The sequence below is a fragment of the Chrysochloris asiatica genome, unplaced genomic scaffold, assembly GCF_000296735.1.
Source record: "Chrysochloris asiatica unplaced genomic scaffold, ChrAsi1.0 scaffold00136, whole genome shotgun sequence".
Lineage (NCBI taxonomy): Eukaryota > Metazoa > Chordata > Mammalia > Afrosoricida > Chrysochloridae > Chrysochloris > Chrysochloris asiatica.
Genome location: NW_006408654.1, coordinates 2,523,163 through 2,528,961, shown reverse-complemented (window position 1 = coordinate 2,528,961; position 5,799 = coordinate 2,523,163). Strand labels below are relative to the sequence as shown.

General features: G+C 38.5%; 1 protein-coding gene across 3 annotated transcripts in view; it reads left to right on the top strand.

The window, feature by feature from the left end:
• Nucleotides 1–5,799, top strand: part of XRN1 (5'-3' exoribonuclease 1) — a 223,618-nt gene that overhangs the window by 154,684 nt on the left and 63,135 nt on the right. The gene's annotated exons all lie outside the window — the stretch shown is intronic.

The window sequence follows — 5,799 nt, the reverse complement described above, 5'->3', positions numbered from 1 at the left end:
AGCTCTGATCATCCAGTCATTGAAGTCAGGTCAAGTGGATATTATCTGCAAGTGTGAGTGTTCTTGTGCATATGCCCTCTCTTTTTATCAGCTGCATGGTTCACTCTCCACATTGTAGGGCTTAGCTCGCCACTTCATTGCTGTTTTTCCCTCACTTCCCCTTATCAGTGATGAGCGTGGTCACCAACCAGAGCGTGTATTCCCATTGAGTCTTATTCTTGGAAGGGGTGTTGCTCTGAGGGGACCCGACCGCTTGCCTTGATGTTTCCTGGGCAGCTTGGCTGTCTTTTGAATCTTGATTTCCTTTGCCCACCACTGTCAAATAGACACTTGAGGTTGGGGGTAAAAGGGATAGCCAGAAACATCACAATAGAAAGTTTGTAAGTCTGTCTTCAGCCTGTAACTGATTGGAATACCTTAAAGGGGGCTAGAAATTGCCCAGTGAAAGAGACCTGTGGAGCTTTTGCATTGCATAAGACCATAGGTTGAAACCAGAATCCCATCCAGAATTGTCTGAGGTGGTAAATTTCCACTGGAAAGGACAAGTATACCAACCTGGAGCAGCTAGAAGAATAGAAGATACTTGGTGAAGAAAGACCAGCAGAAAAAATCAGAAACAGTAATGGCAGTATGATTGATTACTACAAGAACAAGTAAGCTGTTCGCCGGGAGCCATCAAGGTAAGTGGTCGGGTCCCCTCAAAGCAAACTCCCTTCCAAGACTAAGACTCAAGGGGAATACATGAGCAGGCATGTTGTCTGGCTGGTGACCACATTGGTCACCGATAAGAGGAAGAGGGGGGAAAAACAGCAATGAAGTTGGGATCTAAGTCCAACCACATTCAATAGACTCCTGTGAACCCAGGTAGAGACCTGGATGGCCAGCAGTTATGGCAAGACCTGGGGACTCCTGGGCCCAGAGGCAGTGACATGGTCACAGAGGACTAGCATGGAGAGTGAAGCGCCCAGCTGATATGAAGTGAGGGGGGATGCACAAGAACACCCATATTTGCAAATAGTACCCACTTGACCTGGCTTCGATGGCTGGATGATCAGAACTCAACTAGAAGAAGAAAGAAGAGGGAAGAAAAGAAGAAAAAAAAAGAGTAACCCACTACAATTTGTTGAACTTTACTTATACATATGGATGTAGTACCTCAAAAAAGGGAACAGATCTTTACAGCAAGGGTCACTCCCACCCCCCTCAGTACACAAGGTTGACAGGGATGGGCAACTTAGACATTGGCTACCTTAAATGGGGGCTGAGGGCTATAAAGGCAAGAAGTGACAGGCTTACAAGCTTTCAAGAGGGAGCCTAGTTCTAGACAGGGCAGGGGTAGGTAGAACCTCCACTGAATGATTTCCAATCTGTTGGGACCGGGCTGGCAAAAGAAAATGGGGATAAGACTCTTGTGGTACAATAGTGAATAATTGCCATCAGGACTGACTGTGAGGGTCGGAAATATAGAGGTAGATGTTTTTGACAAAAGGAGGGGAGTGACTGATTTTGCAGCCTAGGAGTGGAGAGGTCCCTGGGACCATCAAGTGAGAAGAGCAGAGAGTGTGACCCTGCCCAGAGGGGCAGTGATGCCAGGCATGGACACAGAGACCATGATGTGGACAGATGGAGCGACTGGGGATCCTGCACTTAGGAAGGGAGAGGGGCTGTATGCTGACAGCCGGGTGGGGTTGGGGGGCGGCCTGTGAGGTGTATCCTTTAGTTATTTGATGGCATATGGAGGCGATTGTTATCATTGCAATGAAATGAAATACAATAGGATGAATGTAAAACTGATGTTATCCCATGTAAACCCACATAATTCATAATAAAAACTTAAAAAAAAAATGCAAGTATCTTCTGTTAATGTGAAACTATTACTAGTGCTTAATAATGCTTGGAAGGAGTACTAGTGGTGTAATGCCTAAGCACTTGGCTACCAATCAAAAAGTTAACTGTTAAACCCACCAGCAGTTTTCGGAATTTCTTTCTATTCCTGTTCTGTTAAGTGTTTTTATCAGGAATAGATGTTAGATTTTGTTAAATGCCTTTTATGCATCGATAGATATGATCGTGCTGTTCTTTTCCTTTATTTATTTGGTTGATTACATTGATTGTTTTTCTAATTGAAATACTCTCTCCTTGCATAACTGTTATGAATCCCTCTTGGTCATGATGTATTATTTTTTTATGTGTTGTTGAATTCTATTGGATAAGATTTTGTTGACAAGTTTTGCATCTGTGTTCATGAGGGATATTGATATATAATTTTCCTTTCTAGTGATGTCTCTGCCTGGTTTTGGTATGAAGGTTATACTCATTTCATAAAATGTTTTCAAGACTTTTTCATTATTTTTTGTGTTTTTCATATAATTCCAGTGCCTCTTTTTCCTCCAAAACATTTTCTAGCTCTGCCTCTTGTTAATTTGTTTGAACTACTCTGTCTTGTTTCTTCATATGAACTGAAATTGTCTGCTGCTTTTGAGGCACTGTGGTGTTGTTGTATTTGTATTAAATTGATGAATGTATTCTGGTGTATTCTTGGGCATTCACCAACTGCCTCCATGTGGGTATGATCAAGAGATGAGCATGTGCTCCATTCTCTTTTCACTGTTTGCTGTTAATGCGGTTCAGTTCAGGGTGGATTTAGCTGACGGTTGTTGTTAATCCAGAATATAGCCGCTGTTCCCTCTTCAGTGGGGCTCACAACCTGGCTCTGACTGCCTGGACAGTGAGAGCTTCCCCGGATAGGTACACTGGTTGATAACCAGCCTCATCTCTGGTCACCAGGGGCATGTAGGGAACCAGAGGGAAAAAATAATCAAACCTTGTCTCTGTGAGCTACTGGTAAGTTTCTGCAGTGAGACTGTTTTCTTTCTGTGAAGCCACTTACAAAGGCTTAAAATCCTGTATACCACCACAGCTCTACCAATAAGCACTCAGTCTACTTCTCTATCCCCTCATCGGAAACTCAGAGTTCCAGGACCAAATTCTGTATGTGTCTCATCCAGTTTTACTTATCCTTGCTGCAGAGGGTCCACACAGCCTTTCTGCCTAATCTGCCATCTAGCTTTTCCTCCGCCTGCTGAGGTTTGATTGCCATGTCTTCTAATTAGTGCTATAATATACCAATACCTGGGAGTGTATTAAAGCATGTAAGTTGTTTTTATAGTGTTCTAGAAATAGTTCTTGTTTCTGTTTGATTTGTTGTTATTTTTTTCATGTAAATCCCTTTAAAGTTTCTATTGTGAATGTTTACAAGGCAGATCATCAGTTTTATATTCAACAAATTATGTACTTCATTTCATTTCCGTTGCAATCTCATCATTGTAACATCACTTATCCCACTTCTTCCATTTCTAATTTCTATTCATCCTTCTGAATTTTGTCCTTAGGTAAATGCTGCCCTTTTGATCTTGAATCGCTGACCATTCTATGGTCTGCATACCTCACTAGTGTTGTTGTCCCCCAAATATACCTATCGCTTGACTGAAAACTGAGCCACAGGGTACATTTCAGACCTCAAGCGTGACCAACATCCTTAGTCTTGGGATTCCATCAGTCTCTATTTGACCAATAATTCTGGAATTTTTTTCACAATTTTGACGTTTGTTCCACATTTTTTCCCGTTCTGCCCCAGACATTGTAATCCCTTTCAGAACAGTTGGTAGTAGCAAACAGGCATCATCTAATTCTTCTGATCTTCAGTTTCCATCACTTTTCTTTCCTCTGGTCAGGAAGAGACCAATAGGTGGCAGCTTATGAGTTTTTAAGACCCCAGTCACTAGTTACCAAAATAAGGTGTAGAACATTGCCTTTGTGAACTCTGTTATGCCAGTTGACCATGGTGTCTCCTGAAGCTGTGGTACTGAGGCTGTTTAGGTTTTTTGATACTTTAAATTTCCTCTCATGTTGCCAGTTATTTTTACTGTGGTTGTCACTGGGCACCAATTGTACTGTTACTCCTTTTAATCTGTTGTGGCCTGGAAACACTTGGTAAGAGCTTCACTGTTCACTTTATTTAAAACTATCCTCTTTCTCATCACTACTGATTCCACTTACCTGCTTTATTTTTCTTCTGTTTCAAATGGTATATATTTTTTATTATTTTGTTTATTATTTGTCTTCTTCAACTAGAATCGTTCACTGCTTTATCCCCAGACCTAGATCAATGAATGTCATGTAAATGAAACTTAGTAAATAAATGTTTTTTGAAATAATAAATAAAATTTATATATAGTTGTTGTTGTTGTTATGTGCCATGGAGTTGGTTCCGACTCATAGCGACCCTGTAGAGGGTTTCCGAGGCTTTAAATCTTTATGGGAGCAGAAAGCCTCATCTTTCTCCCGCAGAACAACTGGTAGTTTCTAACTGCTGACCTTGTGGCTCACAGCCCAATTCGTAACCACTACGCTACCAGAGCTCCTTTATATATAGTAAAGTATCTATATAGTATATATATAATAAACAAATTTTTCATATATTAAAAAAATGTTTAAAGGGTTCAGCATTTCATAGTATATAAATACATCTTAACTTTAGTTTGTAAGTTCTGTAACTTGTACTCATTTCATAAGTTTAGGTCACTTACAGATGATGGTCATAAAAGTAAACTTCCATTTTTGTTTTTAGATAAAAACTTACAATGAATTTCAATAGTATTTTACAAACTTCAGTAGATATAAATTACTATCTCATATTAGGTAGGACAAGCACTGGACCGCAAGGTCAGTGGTTCTAACTAATCAGCCGCTCCTCATGAACTCTGTACAGGGTCTCTATGAGTTGGAACTGACTCAACAGTGCTTAACAACAACAACATTAGATAGAACGGGTAATATTATTTCTACCTTGGAAGAAAGCAGGTGCTTAAAGTAATTAAATGTGAGTTCAAAGAACTAACAGCTAGCAAAATAGGAAAAAAATATTCTTTTGCGTTTCAATTTTACTACAAGCAATTTTTAGGATAATCAGTAGACTCAACTTTCAAAGCCAATTTCGCAATAGATTCTGAAGACAAGAACTTGTTAAGTGAATACTACTATAATTTTTATGAATAGCTAAATTCTCACAGTATTGTCATAGATCAATAATTTTATATCTAAATTGTTTTCTTTAATATAAATCTTTGGTGACCACTGTATTATTTTATGAATAGAAAGGCATTTGAATACTGTTTCACTTATATAAAGTTCAAAAAAAAACATGTGATCTTTTGTAATAGAAGTAAGGTTACTCTGGGAGAGGATTGTATAGGGGGTTTGTTCTTATATTGTGCTGGAAACTGGGTGTGGTTTCATAAATATTCTCATTCATTTGAACTGCAAGGTTGGCAGTTCAAGCTCAACAACTACTCCTTGGAAACCCTATACAGGGTTGCTATGGGTCAGAATTGACTTGTTGGCACTTAACAACAAGTAAAGATTAATTAAGCCATAATTGCAAGTACATAATTAATCCAAAAATTATAAGCACGTATAATTTTGCATTGTTCTATATGTGTAATATTTCAACAGAAATTTTACTTTTAAAAGTTTCTGTTCAAAAAGTTAGGCAACAGGCATTTTGTAGATTTCTTTTTTTAATGCTTCTGTAGAAACTTCAAATATTCATTTTTCTGTATATAGTAAACTTTTTATCTATTCTTTCAAAATGGTTTTGTCAACAGTTACAGATCTGCATAAAATACACAGTAGTTTTTTTTCCTAAAAAGAAACGCCATATATTCATAAAATTGATCATTTAATATAGCTTTTCCAAATTCAGACATGTAAAAGTATTTGAATAATTTTTTATAATTT